At 42.4% G+C, this 25,168-nt stretch overlaps 1 long non-coding RNA gene across 1 annotated transcript; it reads left to right on the top strand.

The window, feature by feature from the left end:
• Positions 1 to 45: 45 nt before the first annotated feature.
• Positions 46 to 14,462, top strand: LOC135516895 (uncharacterized). Its single transcript, XR_010451976.1, has 2 exons — positions 46 to 130; positions 12,589 to 14,462. It is a non-coding gene; the product is annotated as an uncharacterized LOC135516895 (long non-coding RNA).
• The last annotated feature ends 10,706 nt before the right edge of the window (positions 14,463 to 25,168 follow it).

Genomic DNA, 25,168 nt, shown 5'->3' with positions numbered 1-25,168 from the left:
CTTACATCAGCCCGACTCCTGTGCGTTAATAAGATGATGCTGTCTCCTACCACTGACCGTGTAACTAAAATGTTGTCATACCAACGCCTTACTAAAGACTGTGTGACGCCTCCATGATAAAAGTCATAAGGTGAATAGTTTATATTTATATCAATTACATCTAAACCATAAATGCTAGAACATTTTGTTTTCCCGTGCAAGCCAACATTCCGATGTAGCCACATCGCGCTGTTGGGGTATTTCCAGTTATGGCCTAGAAACGATTAGGTGCAATCTATAGGTAATCTGTTTTTCCCCCAACACCTCATGGGATGGTACGTTATCTTATCTCGCTGTATACATATCTAAACATTGTTGGCTACTTACAGACAGACTGTTGTTGCGAGTTCCCAGTACATCAGACAACCAATAGGAGCAGTCTAACAGACAAGTTCATATGATTTCCCAGAGTGTTCGTGCTGTCCGGGATCCTTGGATGTCCGTACTTCAATGTAATGTAAAATGATTATGGGTTAAGTTTAGTTTAAGGTAAGGTTGTGGTTAGAGTTTAGGGTTAAGGGTAGGGATGTTTCGAGGTATTCGAAAAGCAGTGACCATTCATAGAGTGAGAGACGGGAACGGTATTTTAGAGCTCCGCAGCAACACAGACATTAATTTAATTGTATTTTTAACAGAAAAGACTATGGTAAAGAAATGGTACAACAAGTGGCAGTTGAGGAGTAAGTATATTTAATTTGTGATCTTGTTAGGAAATATTTAGGCCTACTGTGTTGATAAGGCAAGTTGGGTTTGATAACGTATTGTCGAAGTCACATAGGCAAAATCATTTACTGTGTGGAGTAGGCCAGTTTACTATAATGACGCCATTTTGATGTGCTAATATTTATTTAATGGTTTAATTCAGTTGTAAAAGAAAATATACACACGTGGTGCGATAGGAATAATATACAGTTCCTTCTGAAAGTATTCTGACCCATGGACGTTTTACACATGTTGTTATGTTACAGCCTTATTCTAAAATGGAGTAAATACAAAGACATTCTCAGCAATCTACACAAAACACCCGATAATGACATAGCGAAACAGGTTTTTAGAAATGTTAGCAAATGTATTAAAAATAAAAAAGATACCTTATTTATTACATAAGTATTCAGACCCTTTGCTATGAGACTCGAAATTCAGATCAGGTACAGTTGAAGTCAGAATTTTACATACACCTTAGCCAAATACATTTAAACTCCGTTTTTCACAATTCCTGACATTTAATCCTAGTAAAAATGCCCAGTCTTAGGTCAGTTAGGATCACCAGTTGATTTTAAGAATGTGAAATGTCAGAATAATAGTAGAGAGAATTATTTATTTCATCACATTCCCAGTGGGTCAGAAGTTTACATACACTCAGTATTTGGTAGCATTGGCTTTAAATTGTTTAACTTGGATCAAACCTTTTGTGTAGCCTTCCACAAGCTTCCCCATTCCTCCTGACAGAGCTGGTGTAACTGAGTCAGGCTTGTAGGCCTCCTTGCTCGCACACACTTTTTCAGTTCTGCCCACAAGTTTTCTATAGGATTGAGATCAGGGCTTTGTGATGGCCACTCCAATACCTTGACTTTGTTGTCCTTAAGCCATTTTGCCACAACTTTGGAAGTATGCTTGGGGTCATTGTCCATTTGGAAGACCCATTTGCGACCAAGCTTTTTTCCTGCCTCATGATGCCATCTATTTCTATTAAACAAGTTTTAATGACTCTAATCTATTTATATGTGTATGTACAGTTGAAGTCAGAAGTTTACATACACTTAGGTTGGAGTCTTCCAAATGGACAACGACCCCAAGCATACTTCCAAAGTTGTGGCAAAATGGCTTAAGGACGACCAAGTCAAGGTATTGGAGTGGCCATCACAAATCTCTGACCTCAATCCTATAGAAAATGTGTGGGCAGAACTGAAAAAGCATGTGCAAGGAGGCCTACATACCCGACTCAGTTACACCAGCTTTTTCTATGTCAAATATTATAAAACAAAAACACTTTTGTAAATACTACAGTAATGGCTGTACAAACACTACATTAAATACTGCAGTATACTAGTCTGCAAAAACACTACAGTATACTCCTCTTTTTTACTACAGTATTTATACTAGAATAAACTGTAAATACTACAGTAAATTCAGCAAAAACACTACAGTGAATACTATAGTATTTCTAACATAGTATACACTACAGTATTTCTTTCATGTGGGTCTCCACCATGTGCTGGAGCAGAAGCGGAGGGAGCATGAACACATTGATTCTGTACAGAGAATAGCTGTGAGTACTGCTTCCCTATTTCGTAACTTCAACTACGCAACCCAAACTCTGGCTTTTATTCTACCCATCATTATACTCTTATTATTAGATGAAAGGATGTTTATTATCACTAGACATCTTTTGGATTCACTATCAAATTAATGTAGCCAGTCATCACTCACTGGGGACACATTCTGAAATGTCATTTTTGTCGTCGTCGTCACCCCCCCCCCGTTTATATTTAGAATGTGATACGAAACAAGGCAGGTGTGCTTAGGACCATGTGGATGCCTCCAAGCAGTCGGGTAGGCTGTTTATCCTACTGGATAAAATAAATACTAATAATTATGTCCCCCCCACTTCTAAAACCAATGTTGCACCCCTGGTTTAACGAATGGATGGAATGACAGACTGTAGCTATAACCATGGAAATGCACTGATATATAGCATATGGTGTATAATTAAGCAATAAGGTACGAGGTGGTGTGGTATATGGCTCATATACCATGGCTAAGGTATGCTCTGCGGAGTGCCTGGATACAGCCCTAAGCCGTGGCATATTGGCCATATACCTCAAACCCTCAGGGTGCCTTATTGCTATTATAAACTGGTTACCAACGTAATTAGAGCAGTTGTCATACCCATGGTATTCAGTCTGATATAACACGGCTGTCAGCCAATCAGCATTCAGGGCTCGAACCACTCTTTATAATACTCTATTTCCCCTGCAGAAGGCAGCAGCGCTCATGTCTTAACACTGGAAACCCTAGGGAGTTTAAGCACTTGACTACATTGGTTCTGCCTTACCCACCCCAGGATCCCCACTCACAGGTGTGTGGGTGTGTGTATGCGCGTGCGTGCGTGTTTAACTATACTTCTGGGAACCAGAACTCCCCACAGGAATAGTAGACAAACAAAAATTGGACCAACTGGGGACATTTTGTTTGTCCCCACAAGGTTAAGTGCTATTTCTGGGGGTGGGTCACGGTTTTCTGTAGGCGAAAGAGAGTCGGACCAAAATGCGGCGTGTCTATTGCGATCCATGTTTAATAAAACTGAAGTGAACACAAATCAATATGAAAAAACAATACACGAAAACCGAAACAGCCTAATACTGGTGCAAACTAACACACTACAGACATAAGGACAATCACCCAGGAGGGAGCATGAGGGAGGAGGGAGCAAACCCAACACCAAACAGGCTACCTAAATAGATAAACTAGACACACAACATAGAATGCCCACTCAGATCACACCCTGACCAAAGAAAACATACAAAGCAAACTATGGTCAGGATGTGACAGTACACCCCCCCCCCAAGGTCTGGACGGGCATCTGTCTGCGGTGGCAGCTCTGGTGCTGGACGTGGCCCCCACTTCACCATAGTCTTTGTCCGCCACCTTGTCCGCTTCCTTGTCCTCCTAACTACGGCGACCCTACTATATAACCCCACTGGACAGAGGGGCAGCTCGGGACAGAGGGGCAGCTCGGGACAGAGGGGCAGCTCGGGACAGAGGGGCTCTTCAGACTCCGGCAGCGCCGGACAGGCGGGAGACTCCGGCAGCACAGGAAGGCTCTGGCAGATCCTGGCTGGCTGGCGGTTCTGGCAGATCCTGGCTGACTCCGTATCTCCTGCTGCCGCTGCCTGTTGTCACGCCGCTTGGTCCTGTTGTGGTGGGTGATTCTGTCACGGCTTTCTGTAGGCGAAAGAGAGTCGGACCAAAATGCGGCGTGTCTATTGCGATCCATGTTTAATAAAACTGAAGTAAACACGAATCAATATGAAAAAACAATAAACAATACACGAAAACCGAAACAGCCTAATACTGGTGCAAACTAACACACTACAGACATAAGGACAATCACCCACCAAACCCAACACCAAACAGGCTACCTAAATATGGTTCCCAATCAGAGACAATGACTAACACCTGCCTCTGATTGAGAACCATATCAGGCCAAACACAGAAACAGACAAACTAGACACACAATATAGAATGCCCACTCAGATCACACCCTGATCAAACAAAACATATAAACATACAAAGCAAACTATGGTCAGGGTGTGACAGGGGGGTTTAAGGTTAGAATTAGGGTTAGGTGCTAGGGTTCGTTTTAGGATAAGGGTTAGGAGCTAGGGTTAGGTTTGGGGGTTAATGTTAGGGTTAAGGTTTAGTGTTAGGGAATATAGGATTTTGAAAAGGACTGTAGTTAGTTATACAATATTGTGAGAGAGAAATATTTTATTGATATCAACATGCTATATGCTATCATGCAATATGCAAACTAGGCTGTATTGTTATTTCCAGACATATTCCTTCTTTGTTGCATCTTCTTTGTTTGTATCTCCGATTAGGTGTTATTTTCATGCAAATGTCTTCTACCTGACTTGTACATTTCTGTATTCTCCATTCTTTACATAGCAAGTCCTACATTTAGACTAGAGGTCGACCGATTATGATTTTTCAATGCCGATACCGATTATTGGAGGACCCCAAAAAAAGCATATGCCGATTAATCTGCCGATTTTTTTTTACATTTTATTTGTAATAATGACAATTACAACAATACTGAATGAACACTTATTTTAACTTAATATGATACATCAATAAAAATCCATTTAGCCTCAAATAAATAATGAAACATGTTCAATTTGGTTTAAATAATGCAAAAACAAAGTGTTGGAGAAGTAAAAGTGCAATATGTGCCACGTAAAAAAGCTAACGTTTGAGTTCCTTGCTCAGAACATGAGAACATATGAAAGTTGGCTGGTTTCTTTTAACATGAGACTTCAATATTCCAAGGTAAGAGGTTTTAGGTTGTAGTTAATATAGTATTTATAGGACTATTTCTCTCGATACCATTTGTATTTCATATACCATTGACTATTTGATGTTCTTATAGGCACTTTAGTATTGCCAGTGTAACAGTATAGCTTCCGTCCCTCTCCTCGCCCCTACCTGGGCTTGAACCAGGAACACATCGACAACAGCCACACTCGAAGCAGCGTTACCCATCACTTCACAAAAGCTGCGGCCCTTGCAGAGCAAGGGGAATAACTACTCCAAGTCTCAGAGCGAGTGACGTTTGAAACACTATTAGTGCGCGCCCCGCTAACTAGCTAGCCATTTCACATCGGTTACACCAGCCATTAGGCTGATACGCTTGAAGTCATAAACAGCGCTGTGCTTGCAAAGAGCTGCTGGCAAAACGCACTAAAGTGCTGTTTGAATGAATGCTTACGAGCCTGCGGCTGCCTTCCATCGCTCAGTCAGACTGCTCTATCAAATATCAAATCATAGACTTAATTATAACATAATAACACACAGAAATACGAGCCTTTGGTCATGAATATGGTCGAATCCGGAAACTATCATTTCGAAAACAAAACGTTTATTATTTCAGTGAAATACGTAACCGTTCTGTATTTTTTCTAACAGGTGGCATCCCTACGTCTAAATATTCTTGTTACATTGTACAACCTTCAATGTTATGTCATAATTACATAAAGTTCTGGCAAATTAGTTTGCAATGAGCCAGGCTGCCAAACTGTTGCATATACCCTGACTCTGCGTGCAATGAACACAAGAGAAGTGACACAATTTCACCTGGTTAATATTGCCTGCTAACCTGGATTTCTTTTAGCTAAATATGCAGGTTTAAAAATATATACTTCTGTTGTATTGATTTTAAGGCATTGGTGTTTATGGTTGGGTACAGTCATGCAACGATTGTGCTTTTTTCGCAAATGCGCTTTTGTTAAATCATCCCCCAGCATTGCATCGATTATATGAAACGCAGGACACGCTAGATAAACTAGTAATATCATCAACCATGTGTAGTTAACTCGTGATTATGATTGATTGACTTGTTTTTATAAGATAAGTTTAATGCTAGCTAGCAACTTACCTTGGCTTCTACTGCATTTGCGTAACAGGCAGGCTCCTCGTGGAGTGCAATGAGAGACAGTTAGTTAGAGCGTTGGACTAGTTAACCGTAAGGTTGCAAGATTGAATCCCAGAGCTGACAAGGTAAAAATCTGTCGTTCTGCCCCTGAACAAGGCAGTTAACCCACCGTTCCTAGGCCGTCATTGAAAATAAGAATGTATTCTTAACTGACTTGCCTAGTTAAATAAAGATGAAATAAAGGTGTTAAAGGTGTTATGAAAACTTGAAATCAGCTGTCACGAACCGGCTCAAAGCCCGTGACAAAAGGGAGACAACGTGGAGATAAGGAGTAACAAAATATACATTTATTAAATAAGTAACTAAGTACAATATACAATGGTGTGTGTAATCAGTAATCAGTAGTGTAAGTGAGTGTTTTGCATGCATGAATGTGATAATGCAGGGTGTTGAAAGGTGCCAAAGCAAACAACCAAAAGGCCACCAAGATACACAACAAAATCTGTAAAGGTGTCTGCATGGAGAGAGTCTCTTCCATGAATGTGGAAGAGGTCTATTTATCCCGGGACACACCGGGCCCAGGTGTTTCCCATGTAGCTGATGACCCTCCCAACTCCGCCCACCGGCATCCTAATAAGGAAACAAGAACAAAGAGAGAATACGGCAGACAGAGTGGGGGGGGGGGGGTCGTCACACAGCCCTAATTAATCGTCCTACCTCTAATTTAGACAATACCAATGGAGTCTAACAGACAACGCTTTCATATTTGGGAAGTCAGAACCCTCCACTCGCACCTTCCCCCCACAGACCAACAATGGTCTCTACCTTCACCCAGACACCCACTCACCGCTGTTGTCCAATAACTGGATAAGAGCGTCTGCCAAATGACTTAAATGTAAATGTAATGGTCAGCTCTCCTTCCAAATCATCTGATTCTATACATCCCTGTTAGCAATTTATGTTACACTTCAATAACACTAACCCCAATGCAAATCAGGGGGAGGAAAATAGGACAGGGAGGTAGATGGTCATACACCCCTGTCCTTAGTGATGCTCTCTCAGTGATTCTGTCCCCACAGAACAAAGGAACAGCATGTAGTTTTATAAGCCTAGCCTGTGTTGTTTTTTTAACCTTTATTTAACTAGGCAAGTCAGTTAAGAACAAATTCTTATTTTCAATGACAGCCTAGGAACAGTGGGTTAACTGCCTGTTCAGGGGCAGAAGAACAGCTTCGTACCTTGTCAGCTTGGGGATTTGAACTTGCAACCTTCCAGTTACTAATCCAACGCTCTTACCACTAGGCTACCCTGCCGCCCCAATTGGAATTCCTTGCAATAAAACTAGCCAATGGCCAAATAACAAGTATCCTATTTCAGAAGACATTCCTCCCCTGTCTCTGAACCATTGATCAATAATTCCCTATTACAGAAAAAACACTATTTCCCTTAATCGTTAGTTCCAGTCCTCTAGACTGCTCGTACTCTATCTCAGCGTTGTGTATTTATCTTCGACATGTTCTTACATCCCCAACAACCATCGTGTCGAGTCTAATACTCCCTTCTCCATGTCCACTCAGGGCCCTTCCCCTCCCACAACCCCCTTCTTCACCCCTCCATGGACCCCCTCGGTCACACCCCAGACTCTCTCTCTCCCAGGCCAGCCTGCCCCACTCCAGGCCACTGCCTGCACTGTCTGAGACCCCATGCAGGCAGAGAGACCTGGAGACAGAGCTTGCAGAGGAGGAGGAGAGGGGAGGAATTAACCTCTTGAAACTCTGGGGGCGCAATTTCATTTTTGGATGAAAACGTTCCCGTTTTAAACAAGATATTTTGTCACAAAAAGATGCTCGACTATGCATATAATTGATAGCTTTGGAAAGAAAACACTCTGAATTTTCCAGAACTGCAAAGATATTGTCTGTGGGTGCTCTAGAACGGGAGCTACAGGCAAAACCAAGATGAAACGGCAACCAGGAAATCAGCAGGATTTTTGAGGCTCCGTTTTCCATTGTCTCCTTATATGGCTGTGAATGCGAGAGGAATGAGCCTGCCCTTTCTGTCGTTTCCCCAAGGAGTCTGCAGCATTGTGACGTATTTGTAGGCATATCATTTGGAAGATTGACCATAAGAGACTACATTTTCCAGGTGTCCGCCCGGTGTCCTCCGTCGAAATTGGTGCGTCATTTTCAGCTGCTGGTATTTTTCCATGCGATTCTGAGGGGAAAGCAGGCTTCCACGAACTGCATATAATGAAGAGATATGTGAAAAAACACCTTGAGGATTGATTCTAAACAACGTTTGCCATGTTTCGGTCGATATTATGGAGTTAATTCGGAAAAAGTTTGACGTTTTGGTGACTGAATTTTCGGTTTGTTTCGGTAGCCAAATGTGATGTACAAAACGGAGCGATTTCTCCTACACAAAGATGCTTTCAGGAAAAACTGAACATTTGCTATGTAACTGAGAGTCTCCTCATTGAAAACATCCGAAGCTCTTCAAAGGTAAATGATTTTATTTATTTGGTTATCTGGTTTTTGTGAAAATGTTGCGTGCTAAATGCTACGCAAAATGCTAAGCTAGCTTGCAATACTCTTACACAAATGATTGATTTGCTATGGTTCAAAAGCATATTTTGAAAATCTGAGATGACAGTGTTGTTAAGAAAAGGCTAAGCTTGAGAGCAGGCGCATTATTTTCATTTTATTTGCGATTTTCAGAAATCGTTAACGTTGCATTATGTTAATGAGCCTGAGGCTTTATTCACGATCCCGGATCCGGGATGGGGAGTATCAAGAGGTTTTAAAGTGGTAGTTGAGGAAATAGAAGAAGAGGAGGATACAGAGGCTACCGCCTCTGCTTGGGAAGACAGAGAGGAGGAGGAAGAGGTACTAGAGGAGAGGGGAGGGATGTGTGTGGTGGAAGAGGAGAAAGGTGAGGATGAGGGGATGGAAGGAGTAGAAGAGGACGAGGAGGTTGTGATTGAAGAGGAAGAGAAGGATAGTAAGACTACTGAGGGAGAGGAGGAGGAGAGTGTTAGCAAAGCAGAGGATATATCCCACTGCTACGCCTTTTTCCTCCAAGATGGCGTAGCAGTGGGATGTTTTGATTGTCTTATCCTGTCCCTTGTATATGTCGTTTTTTTCTTCCTATATATTTCGTATATATTTTTTAATTACAATTTTCCATCTACGGACTTAACGTACTCTCCTGCAACCCGCCTCACCCAATGCGGCATGGATCTGCTATTTTTTTTTGCTATTTTTTACTTTAGAACCGTAACCCCCTTTGAAGCCAAGCAGCTAACTAGCTACTAGCTAGTAGTGAGTTAGCCACTGCTAGTTAGCCATCACCATTAACTGGGACATCTGCCACCTTAAGCCCGGTCAATTCCTGCCACCCTGCACAGCGCGATATCAACCCAGAACATATCGGACTGCTTTTCTCCACCATATCTTCGGATTCCTACCCTCCGCAAGCTCTGAACCTTTACTCGGGATCATCGCAGTTAGCTAGCTGCTATCCGAGTGGCTACCACTGCCTAACGTCTCTGTCCCGAAGCAAGCACCAGTTAGCTTCAATTACCTCTTTTGCCAATTGGCCTGGACCAACACGGAGCCCCGCCGATCCATCACGACTGGTCTACCGACGTAACCTACCGGTACATTGAAACAAATTAACTTTATACAGCCTTTAAACGAAACACGGCTTGTAACAGAAATAAATAGGCTTTAACGAAACACGGCTTGTAACAAAAATAAATAGGCTTTAACAAAACACGGCTTGTAACAAAAATGAAACAGTAGCCTACCAAGAAAGTCATTGGTTACTATCTTCCTCCTCCTGTGCACTGAAACCACTGAAGTCATCTCCTTTGGTGTCGGAGTTGAATAGCCTCAGAATTACTTCATCCAATGTTGGATCGCTGCCCTCTTCAACACGCAGCAGTCCAGCCTTTCGAAACCCGTTAATGATAGTGGATTTTTTGACAATGCTCCACGCTGTCAGCAGCTCTATTTCCTTTTCCAACAGCCAGATCAATCGCCTTCAACTTGAAAGCTGCATCATATGCATTTCTTCGTGTCTTTGCCATGATGAAGGTGACTAAATGACTACCGTAATCAGAATGATGGGAAGTTTGAGCGAGCTCGATTTACGTCACATTATGTGACGGTGCTCAGTTTTTTGGCGGCATGAATCTTGTGAAAGCGGGAAAAATCCATAAATTAGCCGCGTCATTGTATAAACCGTGAGGTTCAAAGCGTGGGAAAAAAGTAGCGGCTTATAGTCCGGAAATTACGGTACATATCAATGATGTCGCTCTTGCTGCTTGTTCTCTGGTCCACCTCTACGCAGACGACACCATTCTGTATACATCTGGCCCTTCTTTGGAAACTGTGCTAACAAACCTCCAAATGAGCTTCAACGCCATACAACACTCCTTCTGTGGGCCTCCAACTGCTTTTAAATGCTAGTAAAACTAAGTGCATGCTCTTCAACCGATTGCTGCCCACACCCTCCCGCCCGACTAGCATCACTACTCTGGACGGTTCTCACCTAGAATATGTGGACAACTACAAATACCTAGGTGTCTGGTTAGACTGTAAACTTTCCTTCCAGACTCATATTAAGCATCTCCAATCCAAAATGAAATCCAGAATTGGCTACCTATTTCACAACAAAGCCTCCTTCACTCATGCTGCCAAACATACCCTCGTAAAACTGACTAAACTACAGATCCTTGACTTCGGCGATGTCATTTACAAAATAGCTCCCAACACTCTACTCAGCAAACTGGATGTAGTCTGTCACAGGTGCCATCCGTTTTATCACCAAAGCCCCATATACTACCCACCTCGACCTCTATGCTCTCGTTGGCTGGCTCTCACTACATATCCGTCGCCAAACCCACTGGCTCCAGGTCATCTATAAGTCTTTGCTAGGTGAAGCCCCGCCTTATTTCAGCTCACCGGTCAGCATAGCAAAACACCCACCCTTAGCACGCACTCCAGCAGGTATATTGCACTGGTCATCCCCAAAGCCAACACCTCCTTTGGCTGCCTTTCTTTCCAGTTCTCTGCTGCCAATGACTGGAACGAATTGCAAAATTCTCTGAAGCTGGAGTCTTATATCTTCCTCTCTATCTTTAAGCATCAGCTATCAGAGCAGCTTACCGATCAATGTACCTGTACACAGCCATATTATTACTTACCCTCTTTCTCTTTTGCACCCCAGTATCTCTACTTGCACATCATAATCTGCACATATATCACTCCAGTATTAATGCTAAATTGTAATTATTTTCACCTCTAGGGCCTATTTATTGCCTACCTCCCTACCCCTCTACATTTGCACACACTGTACATAGATCTTTCTATTTTTATTTTATTTTGTGTTATTCACTGTACGTTGTTTATGTGTAAATCTGTTGTTGTTTTTGACATTCATTTTCATATTCCATCTATCGTCATTACCACAGTTGTGGCTGACAAAACCTATTGTCCCAATGTCAATTTATTGCATGTTAATGTTCAGAGGCCGGTTCTCCATAGTGAGAGGACAAATTAATTTTGTCTGCTGCCTTAAGATTCACAATGGGTATGAGGTGTCATAACCCCCCCCCCATCTCCATACCTCTCGATCTCTTTCCCTCTGGTGGGTGTGAGAGATCTCTATGTAAGATTGTGGTCCACGGTAACCTGACCCAAGCAGGCCAGTCATGACAACATAAATGATTCTAGTATATAATTGGTTGAAGTATATAATTGGATCTAGCAGGAGTAAAGTTGTTGGAATCAGTTTTTTTCGCTTCAGATATGCAGTATCATGCAATGTGCTGCCTGTGTGGTGCAGTTACAACCCTCAACATAGAGAGTGGAGCAGATTGGGGCATGACAGCACAGTACATGCTTTACTGCCATAGTTCATCTGTTGGCATCGGCCCCGGTTGATTTACCTGAACATACTGTAGGATCAGCTTTGGACATCTGATTTTGGCTTGGGTGCCAGTTCTTGTACAACTGGTATCAACCCTTTATGAATAAAGATACCATGAGCCCACAGGTGTAGTGACACGGTACACCTGAGGCAGTCAGTGACAGTGTATAGTAGAAGATAAACAAACTGGTTTAGCACTATATCTGATGTTCTGAGTGATTTATTAGATATTTTGTCAGTGTTGCATTGAAAACGATGGCACTATAAGCTCTTACCTCTGATTTACAATCTGTCTGCCCTTAAGAACAAGCAACAAGTGGTTTAATTTACTCAGAATAATATGATCTCTTCTCCTCCCGTCCTCCTTTTCTTTTTTCTGTCCTTACCACTCTTTTCATCCCTGTCTCAACTCATGAAACCGTCACTCTCTCCTTTCCCGTTGTACTCTCTTTCATACACAGGAAAAGATGAAGCAGAGCAGTCTCTAAATAACAGTGACATCACACTGTAGAGCTGTAGAACACCTTGACAAGGGGTGCTGAAGAAAATGACTGCTGACATCTCCATCCCTCCAGATGGTCATATGGCATCTTGGAAGCCGTAGCGACAATGCACTGTCTAATCTCGTCATCCAATCAGTATTAATCTGTATGGTTTTAAATCACACTATATTAGATAGGTAATTTGAATGTACTATATTCGTTTTGCTATTCAAGTCCCTATCCTAATTTTGTGGTCTGCCTTGCCTCTGCCCTGTGAGTACTACTGGCCAGCCTGCTACTGTATGTGAGGCTAGTGGTGCAGACTAGAGCACCCAAGTTTTGTTTATCTCTTGTATTTTCTTGTTTGTCGGCCGGTGCAATGTATTCACTATAATTCAGGTATTCCTTTTCTTATTTGATTCTAAATACTGCAAAACTATGTTTGAAACAAAGCTGAAGTTATACATATTGAAATTATGCATAATATGGTAAACAATAGGAATATTATAGTATCCGATTTCAATAAATAAAGTTTATTGAAATGCTAAAATTATGTCCTTTCCTTTCGAAATGTCATGTTATTGTCTTCTTCTGAGCTCTTCTGCAAGCATGTCCCAAGCTCAAACTTGAGTTTTAGAATGATTAGAAGTCTATCTCTCTTTCAAATAAACATCTGATTTCAAGCTAACACATAATGTTAGAACCATATGTTTCTCAGAGCGTGGTGAGAGCGTGGTTGTCCTATAGTTATTTTGCATACAACCTTTCCACTACATTCTGGGAATGGTGCAGTATTTAAACTCAGACAAAAAAGAAATGCCCCTTTTTCAGAACCCTAACTTCACCAAAAGAAAGATGCCCAGGAACCCTGCTCATCTGTGTGAACGTGCCTTAGGCATGCTACAAGGAGGCATGAGGACTGCAGATGTGAACAGGGCAATAAGTTGCAATGTCCGTACTGTGAGACGTCTAAGACAGTGCTACAGGGAGACAGGACAGGCAGCTGGTCATCCTCGCAGTGGCAGACCACGTGTTACAACACCTGCATAGGATCGGTACATCCGAACATCACACCTGCTGGACAGTTACAGGATGGCAACAACAACTGCCCGAGTTACACCAGGAACGCACAATCCCTCCATCAGTGCTCAGAATAGGCTGAGAGAGGCTGGACTGAGGGCTTATAGGCCTGTTGTAAGGTAGGTCCTCACCAGACATCACCGGCAACAACGTCGCCTATGGGCACAAACCCACCGTCGCTGGACCAGATAGGACTGGCAAAAAGTGCTATTCACTGACGAGTCGTGGGTTTGTCTCACCAGGGGTGATGGTCGGATTCACGTTTATCGTCGAAGGAATGAGCGTTACACCGAGGCCTGTACTCTGGAGCCACCACCCATACTGCTCGTTCTGTGCATGATTTCCTGCAAGACAGGAATGTCAGTGTTCTGCCATGGCCAGTGAAGAGCCCGGATCTCAATCCCATTGAGCACGTCTGGGACCTGTTGGATTGGAGGTTGAGGGCTGAGGCCATTCACCCCAGAAATGTCTGGGAACTTGCAGGTGCCTTGGTGGAAGAGTGGGGTAACATCTCACAGCAAGAACTGTCAAATCTGGTGCAGTCCATGAGGAGGAGATGCACTGCAGTACTTAATGCAGCTGGTGGCCACACCAGATACTGACTATTACTTTTGATGTTGACCCCCCCCCTTTGTTCAGGGCCAAATTATTTAATTTATGTTAGTCACGTCTGTGGAACTTGTTCAGTTTTATGTCTCAGTTGTTGAATCTAGTTATGCTTATACAAATTTTCATACATGTTAATTTTCTGAAAATAAACGCAGTTGACAATTTGAGGACATTTCTTTTTTTGCCGAGTTTAGTTGCTTGACTTTGGAACATTCTCAGCACATTTAAGGAACATGACAAAATAATTTTATTTTCTTGGTATTTTATGACTTTAACAGAATATTTCCTAAAAGTTCAAACATGGTTACATTTAATTACATTTTTGGTAATGTTTCCTGGAATGATCTCCAACTGGTTTGACATTAGAAATGTCCTAAAATAGTTCAGAGAACATTAAGAAACAATGTTAATCTGTGGGAATTTTAGTACTTTAGCGTAACAGTTCCTGCAGGTTTCCTTATGGTTCTATTTAAAGTCATGTTCTCTGAACATTAAGAAAACTTTCCATAAAAACCACAAGAAAACATTCATGTTCAAAGAACATTCCAAGAATGTTATTTAAAAACATATACATTGCATCAACAAAACTCTATCTTCTATCTTGTTAAGTGTGTTCAGGGTTGCATTCAGTACATTTTTACGTTCTGGAATGTTCAATTGAACGGAACGGTGCTGTACTGAACAACCAGTTTAAAAACTGGGAGGCGTTGTGGGTTCGACTATTTACTCTCAGATTTTGAAAATGATAATTAGCATCAAAGTAGACATCATGCAAGACTAAAAAATCCCTGCACGTTATCTCTAGCTGACACCTTTGTTAACAGGTATTGTGTCAATTTAAAACTTGTACAAGACAGTTCACAGAATTGTCTGTTTAAAGTAATGTAGGCAATTTATTCATTACTAAATTTAGCTACCATTAGATAGTTAATCCAGAGATGCTTACCTTTGTCTTGATTCGGCAATCTCGTCTAGATCATCATGAAATTTTCAGTTCTTTATGATAGCTACATTAACAGCTAATTAGCATTTCATTTGGGGGGTAAATACAGGCGAATATATAGATAATATATAGATAAAAGTCACCATGACCTAGAGAGATGTACACGGTTATCAAAACTTCACGTCAGGGTAAGCCTACACGAAACCCAGCCCTTATTTTAATTTTTTCTAAAATACCCCATGGGAGAAATGAATGATGGAAATGGTTCCCATAGTTTTTCCTAGTATTATAGTATTATGCCTCATACTGGTACTCTATGGCAGGGTTGCGAATCTAGTTGATGAACCGTGCTCTATGGGGTCTGTTTTGAATAGAGTAACATGGCATGCTACCTCCGTCCCAGTGGCGCAGTGGACTAATTTCCTGGCCAGAAAACAGAAAAACATAGGTTTAAATCTCAATGATTCCATGCCACAAAAAAAAGTATTTGCAGGATTAATGTCACGACTCCCGCCGAAGTTGGCTCGCCCACCTGTCCGGGCGGTGCTCGGCGGTCGTCGTCACCGGCGTACTAGCCGCCACCGATCCCTTTTCCCTTTTCTGTTAGTTTTGTAGGAAGTTGTAATCTATAACACACCTCGTTTATCCTCCTCAGGACTTTAAATGACTCCACACACTGCGGACCCAGCTTCCGGCAGGGCAGGCGGAGGGACAGGTTTCGGGTCGAGAGCCAGACCCGGTCCCCCAGTGCGAACATGGGGGCCTCACTGGGGGGGTACTGTCACGACTCCTGCCGAAGTTGGCTCCCCCGCCTGTTCGGTTGGTGCTCGGCGGTCGTTGTCACCGGCCTACTAGCCTCCACCGATCCCTTTTCCCTTTTCTGTTAGTTTTGTCTTATGCGTTGCACCTGTTTCCGATTTGTGTTTCTTGACTTGTTTCCCTATTTACGATTGAGGAACCCGCCCTATGTTGTGCTGGATTATTTTTGTGTTTACATTTGTGTCATAGGTGTTGTTGTGCTCCGGACTGTGTTTACCCTGTGTTTGGGTTGAACAGCGTTTGCGCCCTGAGTTTTGGGCATTCCCGGTTTCGGTGCCGGAATAAAGTGCACTTTTCCCCTGGAACTCTCTGCTCTCTGCACCTGATTCCTACCTACACACCTCGTCAGCCGTGACAATTAATGCATCACCAAATTAATTTCCATGTGTCCTATTGTGGTTGGAGTTTAAAACAGTTAACCCAAACTAGGTTAGAAGTGTTATTTAAAGTCTTGAGACATTCGGTGAAGGTTAAGGAAATAACCTATCATTTCTGTTATCACTACGTTAATAAAACCTCCCAAGAAACTTTCAGAGAACCATAGTAAAACGTTTTCAGAAACTCCCTACAACCTAACAATGACCATTCCCAGAATAGGTCAAATGTTCACTTCTGTTCTTAGAACATTTGAAAAACATTATGTTTCATCAGTCAGGAAACTGTTCCCAGAACCAATGGGAAACTATTATTATTATTGATTTATTTTTCACCTTTAAGTTCTCATTTACAACCGCGACCTGACCAAGATAAAGCAAAGCAGTGCGACAAAAACAACAACACAGAGTTACACATGGGATAAACAAACGTACAGTCAATAACACAATAGAAAATCTCTATACAGTGTGTGCAAATGAAGTAAGGAGGTAAGGCAATGAATAGGCCATAGTGGCAAAGTAATTACAATTCAGCAATTAACACTGGAGTGATAGATGTGCAGATGAGGATGTGCAAGTAGAAATACTGGTGTGCAAAAGAGCAGACAAAAACAAAAAACAAATATGGGGATGAGGTAGGTAGTTTATTGGATGGGCTATTTACAGATGGGATGTGTACAGCTGCAGCGATCGGTAAGCTGCTCTGACAGCCGATGCTTGAAGTTAGTGAGGGAGATATAAGTCTCCAACTTTAGTTATTTTTGCAATTCGTTCCAGTCATTGACAGCAGAGAACTGGAAGTAAAGGCTGCCAAAGGAAGTGTTGGCATTGGGGATGACCAGTGAAATATACCTGCTGGAGCGTGTGCTATGGGTGGGTTTTGCTATGGTGACCAGTGAGCTGAGATAAGGTGAAGCTTACCTAGCAAAGACTTATAGATGACCTGGAGCCAGTGGGTTTGGCGACGAATATGTAGCGAGGACAAGCCAACGAGAGCATACAGGTCACAATGGTGTGTAGTATATGGGGCTTTGGTGACAAAACGGATGGCACTGTGATAGACTGCATCCAATTTGCTGAGTAGAGTGTTGGAGGTTATTTTGTAAATGACATTGCCGAAATCAAGGATCGGCAGGATAGTCAGTTTTACTAGGGTATGTTTGGCAGCATGACTGAGTGAGGCTTTGTTGCAAAATAGGAAGCTGTTTCTTGATTTAATATTGGATTGGAGATGCTTAATAATGAGTCTGGAAGGAGAGTTTACAGTCTAACCAGACACCTAGGTATTTATAGTTGTCTACATATTCTAAGTCAGAACCGTCCAGAGTTGTGATGCTAGGCCTGCGGGCGAATGCGGGCAGCGACTCGATTGAAGAGCATGCATTTAGTTTTACTTGCATTTAAGAGCAGTTGGAGGCCACGGAAGGAGTGTTGTATGGCGTTGAAGCTCGTTTGGAGGTTTGTTAACTTCTTGCGTCGAGTAGGATCCGGGATCCTATTTATAGCCTCAAGCTCATTAGCATAACTCAACGTTAACTATTCATGAAAATCTCAAATGAAATGAAATAAATATATTTGCTCTCATGCTTTTCAACCATAGCTAAACAAGCATTTGTGTAAGAGTATCGATAGCTAGCATAGCTATAAGCCTAGAATTCAGTCAGCAACATTTTCACAAAAACAAGAAAAGCATTCAAATAAAATCATTTACCTTTGAAGAACTTCAGATGTTTTCAATGAGGAGACTCTCAGTTAGATAGCAAATGTTCAGTTTTTCAAAAAATATTATTTGTGTAGGACAAATCGCTCCGTTTTGTTCACGTTTGGCTATGAAAAAAAACCTGTATCCAGTTATAGCCTCAAGCTCATTAGCATAACGTAACGTTAACTATTTATGAAAATCGCAAATGAAATGAAATAAATATGCTATCTCTCAAGCTTAGCCTTTTCTTAACAACACTGTCATCTCAGATTTTCAAAATATGCTTTTCAACCATAGCAAAACAAGCATTTGTGTAAGAGTATTGATAGCTAGCGTAGCATTTAGCATAGCATTTAGCGGGCAACATTTTCACAAAAACCAGAAAAGCATTCAAATAAAATAATTTACCTTTGAAGAACTTCGGATGTTTTCAATGAGGAGACTCTCAGTTAGATAGCAAATGTTCAGTTTTTCCTGAAAGATTCTTTGTGTAGGAGAAAAATGCTCCGTTTTGTATATCACTTTTGGCTACCAAAACAAACCGAAAATTCAGTCACCAAAACGCCAAACTTTTTTCCAAATTAACTCCATAATATCGACTGAAACATGGCAAACGTTGTTTAGAATCAGTCCTCAAGGTGTTTTTCACATATCTCTTCATTGATATATTGTTTGTGGAAGCCTGCTTTATTCTCTGAATCACATGGAAAAATACTTGCAGCTTAAGTTTGCGCACCAATTTCGGCGCAGGACACCGGGCGGACACCTGGTAAATGTGGTCTCTTATGGTCAATCTTCCAATGATATGCCTACAAATACGTAACAATGCTGCAGACACCTTGCAGATGACAGTGATATATGTGCATGCAAAGAGCAAACAACAAGCTGCACAAGAACTCACTACTGTAATGGTCCAGGTTACAAAGTGGCTCAGTGACTCTTGTTTGCATCTCAATGTGAAAAAAACTGTTTGCATGTTCTTCACAAAGAGGGCCACAGATGCTACTGAACCAGATGTCTATGTGCCAGAGGAGAAGCTCCAGGTGGTATCTGATTTTAAGTACCTTGGCATCATACTTGATTCCAACCTCCCTTTTAAAAAGCATGTGAAAAAGGTCATTCAGCTCATTTTCAATTTATACGAAATTGTTTGACGACAGAGGTAGCAAAACTGTACTTCAAATTTATGATACTTCCCCACTTAACATACTGCTTGACTAGTTGGGCCCAAGCTTGCTGTACAACATTAAAACCTATTCAGTCTGTCTACAAACAGGCTTTCAAAGTGCTTGATAGGAAGCTCAATAGCCATCATCACTGTTACATCCTCAGAAAGCATGAGCTCCTGAGTTGGGAAAATCTTGTGCAATACACCGACGCATGTCTTGTATTCAAGATCCTAAATGGCCTAGCTCCCCCTCCACTCAGTATTTTTGTTAAACAGAAAACCCAAACATATGGCAGCAGATCCACAAGGTCTGCCATGAGAGGTGACTGTATAGTTCTCTTATTAAGGAAAAGCACCTTTAGTAAATCCGCTTTCTCTGTGAGTGCTTCCCATGTCTGGAATACACTGCCATCAGACACACATAACTTTCACAAAATGTATGAAGACATGGCTAAAGGTCAATCAGATTTGTGAAAATAATCCCTAGCTGTGTATTGCCGCTTTCCATGTTGTCTGTTGTCTGAGGCTTGTGGGGTGTGGAAACACTTTGTTGCTTTTATGAATTTTGTCTTGCTGCTTTTTGTTCTATGTTGCTCTGTCTGTATGCTACATCTTGCTTGTCCTATGTAGCTCTGCGTGTGCTCACTGCTCAATGATTGTCTATATTGTAATTGTTTTTTAATAACCTGCCCAGGGACTGCAGTTGAAAATTAGCCGGCTGGCTTAAACCGGCACTTTTACTGAAACGTTGATAAATGTGCACTGTCCCTGTAAAAAATAAAATCAACTCAACCAAAATAGAACTGATTGGCCATAATGACCATCATTGTGTTTGGAGGAAAAAGCGGGAGGCTTGCAAGCCGAAGAACACCATCCCAACCGTGAAGCACGGGGCTGGCAGCATCATGTTGTGGGGATGCTTTCAATTTCAAAATTTCAATTTACAAAAAAAACCTGACGTTTTCATATTTTGAGCTTCTAGTCATGACATCTATGCAGCCTACTCAATCACTTTTTATAGCTACTGTTTACAGGCCTCCTGGGCCATATACAGCGTTCCTCACTGAGTTCCCTGAATTCCTATTGGACCTTGTAGTCACAGCAGATAATATTCACATTTTTGGTGACTTTAATATTCAGATGGAAAAGTCCACAGACCCACTCCAAAAGGGTTTCGGAGCCATCACCGACTCAGTGGGTTTTGTCCAACATGTCTCCGGACCTGCTCACTGTCGGACCTAGTTTTGTCCCGTGGAATAAATATTGTGGATCTTAATGTTTTTCCTCATAATCCTGGACTATCGGAACATAATTTTATTACGTTTGCAATTGCAACAAATAATCTGCTCAGACCCCAACCAAGGAACATCAAAAGTTGTGATATAAATTCTTAGACAACCCAAAGATTCCTTGATGCCCTACCAGGCTCCCTCTGCCTACCCAAGGATGTCAGGTTTAACCCAAAATAAATCAGTTAACCACCTAACTGAGGAACTCAATTTAACCTTGCGCAATACCCTAGATGCAGTTGCACCCCTAAAAACTAAAAACATTTGTTATAAGAAACTAGCTCCCTGGTATACAGAAAATACCGAAGCTCTGAAGCAAGCTTCCAGAAAATTGGAATGGAAATGGTGCCACACCAAACTGAAAGTGTTCCAACTAACTTGGAAAGACAGTACCATGCAGTATCGAAGAGCCCTCAATGCTGCTCGATCATCCTATTTTTCCAACCTAATTGAGGAAAATAAGGACAATCCGAAATGTATTTTTGATACTGTTGCAAAGCTAACTAAAAAGCAGCATTCCCCAAGAGAGGATGGCTTTCACTTCAGCAGTAATAAATTCATTAACTTCTTTGAGGAAAAGATCATGATCATTAGAAAGCAAAATCTGGACTCCTCTTTAAACTGCGTATTCCTCCAAAGCTCAGTTGTCCTGAGTCTGCACAACTCTGCCAGGACCTAGGATCAAGGGATACACTCAAGTGTTTTAGTACTATATCTCTTGACACAACGATGAAAATAATCATGGCCTCGAAACATTCAAGCTGCATACTGGACCCTATTCCAACTAAACTACTGAAAGAGCTGCTTCCTGTGCTTGGCCCTCCATTGTTGAACATAATAAACGTCTCTCTATCCACTGGATGTGTACCAAACTCACTAAAACTGGCAGTAATAAAGCCTCTCTTGAAAAAGCCAAACCTTGACCCAGAAAATATAAAAAACTATCGGCCTATAACGGATCTTCCATTCCTCTCTAAATGTTTTGAAAAAGCTGTTGCGCAGCAACTCACTGCCTTCCTGAAAACAAACAATGTATATGAAATGCTTGAGTCTGGTTTGAGACCCCATCATAGCACTGAGACTGTACTTGTGAAGGTGGTAAATTACCTTTTAATGGTGTCAGACCAAGGCTCTGCATCTGTCCTCGTGCTCCTAGACCTTTGTGCTGCTTTTGATACCATCGATCACCACATTCTTTTGGAGAGATTGGAAACGCAAATTGTCTACACGGACAAGTTCTGGCCTGGTGTAGATCTTATCTGTCGGAAAGATATCAGTTTGTCTCTGTGAATGGTTTGTCCTCTGACAAATCAGCTGTAAATTTCGGTTTTCCTCAAGGTTACCTTTTAGGACCACTATTGTTTTCACTATATATTTTACCTCTTGGGGGTGTCATTTGAAAACATAATGTTAACTTTCACTGCTATGCGGATGACACACAGCTGTACATTTAAATGAAACATGGTGAAGCCCCAAAATTGCCCTCGTTGGAAGCCTGTGTTTCAGACATAAAGAAGTGGATGGCTGCATATTTTCTACTTTTAAACTTGGACAAAACAGAGATACTTGTTCTAGGTCCCAAGAAACTGACAATGAATCTGACAATTAATCTTGATGGTTGTACAGTCGTCTCAAATAAAACTGTGAAGGACCTCGGCGTTACTCTGGACTCAGATCTCTCTTTTGACGAACATTTCAAGGGCAACTTTTTTCCATCTGCGTAACATTGCAAAGATAAGAAATTTTCTGTCCAAAATTAATGCAGAAAAATTAATCTATTCTTTTTTTACTTCTAGGTTAGACTACTGCAATGCTCTACTTTTTCGGCTACCCGGATAAAGCACTAAATAAACATCAGTTAGTGCTAAATACGGCTGATAGAATCCTGGCTAGAACCAGAAAATGTGATCATATTACTCCAGTGCAAGCCTCCCTACACTGGCTTCCTGTTAAGGCAAGGGCTGATTTCAAGATTTTACTGTAAACCTACAATACATTACATGGGCTTGTTCCTACCTATCTTTCCGATTTGGTCCTGCCATACATACCTACACGTACGCTACGGTCACAAGACGCAGGCCTCCTAATTGTCCCTTGAATTTCTAAGAAAACAGCTGGAGGGAGGGCTTTCTCCAATCCATTCCATTTTTATGGAATGGTCTGCCGACCCATGTAAGAGACGCAGACTCGGTCTCAACCTTTAAGTATTTATTGAAGACTCATCTCTTCAGTAGGTCATATGATTGAGTGTAGTCTGGCCCAGGAGTGGGAAGGTGAACGGAAAGGCACTGGAGCAATGAACCGCCCTTGCTGTCTCTGCCTGGCCGGTTTCCCTCTCTCCACTGGGATTCTCTGCCTCTAACCCTATTACAGGGGCAGAGTCACTGGCTTACTGGTTCTCTTCCATGCCGTCCCTAGGAGGGGTGCGTCACTTGAGTGGGTTGAGTCACTGACGTGGTCTTCCTGTCTGGGTTGGTGCCCCCCTTGGGTTGTGCCGTGGCGGAGATCTTTGTGGGCTATACTCAGCCTTGTCTCAGGATGGTAAGTTGGTGGTTGAAGATATCCCTCTAGTGGTGTGGGGGCTGTGCTTTGGCAATGTGGGTGGGTTTATATCCTGCCTATTGGGCCCTTTCAGGGGGTATCATCGGATGGGGCCACAGTGTCTCCTGACCCCTCCTGTCTCAGCCTCCAGTATCTATGCTGCAGTAGTTTGTTGTCGGGGGGCTAGGGTCAGTCTGTTATATCTGGAGTATATCAAATCAAATGTATTTGTCACATACACATGGTTACCAGATGTTAATGCGAGTGGAGCAAAATGCTTGTGCTTCTAGTTCCGACAATGCAGTAATAACCAACGAGTAATCTAACCTAACGATTCCAAAACTACTACCTTATACACACAAGTGTAAAGGGATAAAGAATATGTCCATAAAGATATATGAATGAGTGATGGTACAGAACGGAGTAGGCAAGATGCAGTAGATGGTATCGAGTGCAGTATATACATATGAGATGAGTGATGTAGGGTATGTAAACAAGTGGCATAGTTTAAAGTGGCTAGTGAAACATGTATTACATAAAGATGCAGTGAGATTATATAGAGTACAGTATATACATATACATATTAGATTAATAACGTAGGGTATGTAAACATTATATTAAGTAGCATTGTTTAAAGTGGCTAGTGATATATTTTACATCATTTCCCATCAATTCCTATTATTAAAGTGGCTGGAGTTGAGTCAGCGTGTTGGCAGCAGCCACTCAATGTTAGTGGTGGCTGTTTAACAGTCTGATGGCTTTGAGATAGAAGCTGTTTTTCAGTCTCTCGGTCCCAGCTTTGATGCACCTGTACTGACCTCGCCTTCTGGATGATAGCGGGGTGAACAGGCAGTGGCTCGGGTGGTTGTTGTCCTTGATCTTTATGGCCTTCCTGTGACATCGGGTGGTGTAGGTGTCCTGGAGGGCAGGTAGTTTGCCCCCAGTGATGCGTTGTGCAGACCTCACTACCCTCTGGAGAGCCTTACGGTTGTGGGCGGAGCAGTTGCCATACCAGGCGGTGATACAGCCCGACAGGATGCTCTCGATTGTGCATCTGTAGAAGTTTGTGAGTGTTTTTGGTGACAAGCCAAATTTCTTCAGCCTCCTGAGGTTGAAGAGGCGCTGCTGCGCCTTCTTCACAATGCTGTCTGTGTGGGTGGACAAATTCAGTTTGTCTGTGATGTGTACGCCGAGGAACTTAAAACTTACTACCCTCTCCACTACTGTCCCATCGATGTGGATAGGGGGGTGCTCCCTCTGCTGTTTCCTGAAGTCCACAATCATCTCCTTAGTTTTGTTGACGTTGAGTGTGAGGTTATTTCCCTGACACCACACTCCGAGGGCCCTCACCTCCTCCCTGTGGGCCGTCTCGTCGTTGTTGTTAAACAAGCCTACCACTGTAGTGTCGTCCGCAAACTTGATGATTGAGTTGGAGGTGTGCGTGGCCACGCAGTCGTGGGTGAACAGGGAGTACAGGAGAGGGCTCAGAACGCACCCTTGTGGGGCCCCAGTGTTGAGGATCAGCGGGGTGGAGATGTTTTTACCTACCCTCACAACCTGGGGGCGGCCCGTCAGGAAGTCCAGTACCCAGTTGCACAGCGCGGGGTCGAGACCCAAGGTCTCGAGCTTGATGACGAGTTTGGAGGGTACTATGGTGTTAAATGCTGAGCTGTAGTCGATGTGCAGCATTCTCACATAGGTATTCCTCTTGTCCAGATGGGTTAGGGCAGTGTGCAGTGTGGTTGAGATTGCATCGTCTGTGGACCTATTTGGGCGGTAAGCAAATTGGAGTGGGTCTAGGGTGTCAGGTAGGGTGGAGGTGATATGGTCCTTGACTAGTCTCTCAAAGCACTTCAATATGACGGAAGTGAGTGCTACGGGGCAGTAGTCGTTTAGCTCAGTTACCTTAGCTTTCTTGGGAACAGGAACAATGGTGGCCCTCTTGAAGCATGTGGGAACAGCAGACTGGGATAAGGATTGATTGAATATGTCCGTAAACACACCAGCCAGCTGGTCTGCGCATGCTCTGAGAGC

The sequence above is a fragment of the Oncorhynchus masou genome, chromosome 28, assembly GCF_036934945.1.
Source record: "Oncorhynchus masou masou isolate Uvic2021 chromosome 28, UVic_Omas_1.1, whole genome shotgun sequence".
Taxonomy (NCBI): domain Eukaryota; kingdom Metazoa; phylum Chordata; class Actinopteri; order Salmoniformes; family Salmonidae; genus Oncorhynchus; species Oncorhynchus masou.
This window is presented reverse-complemented; position numbering and strand designations above follow the sequence as displayed.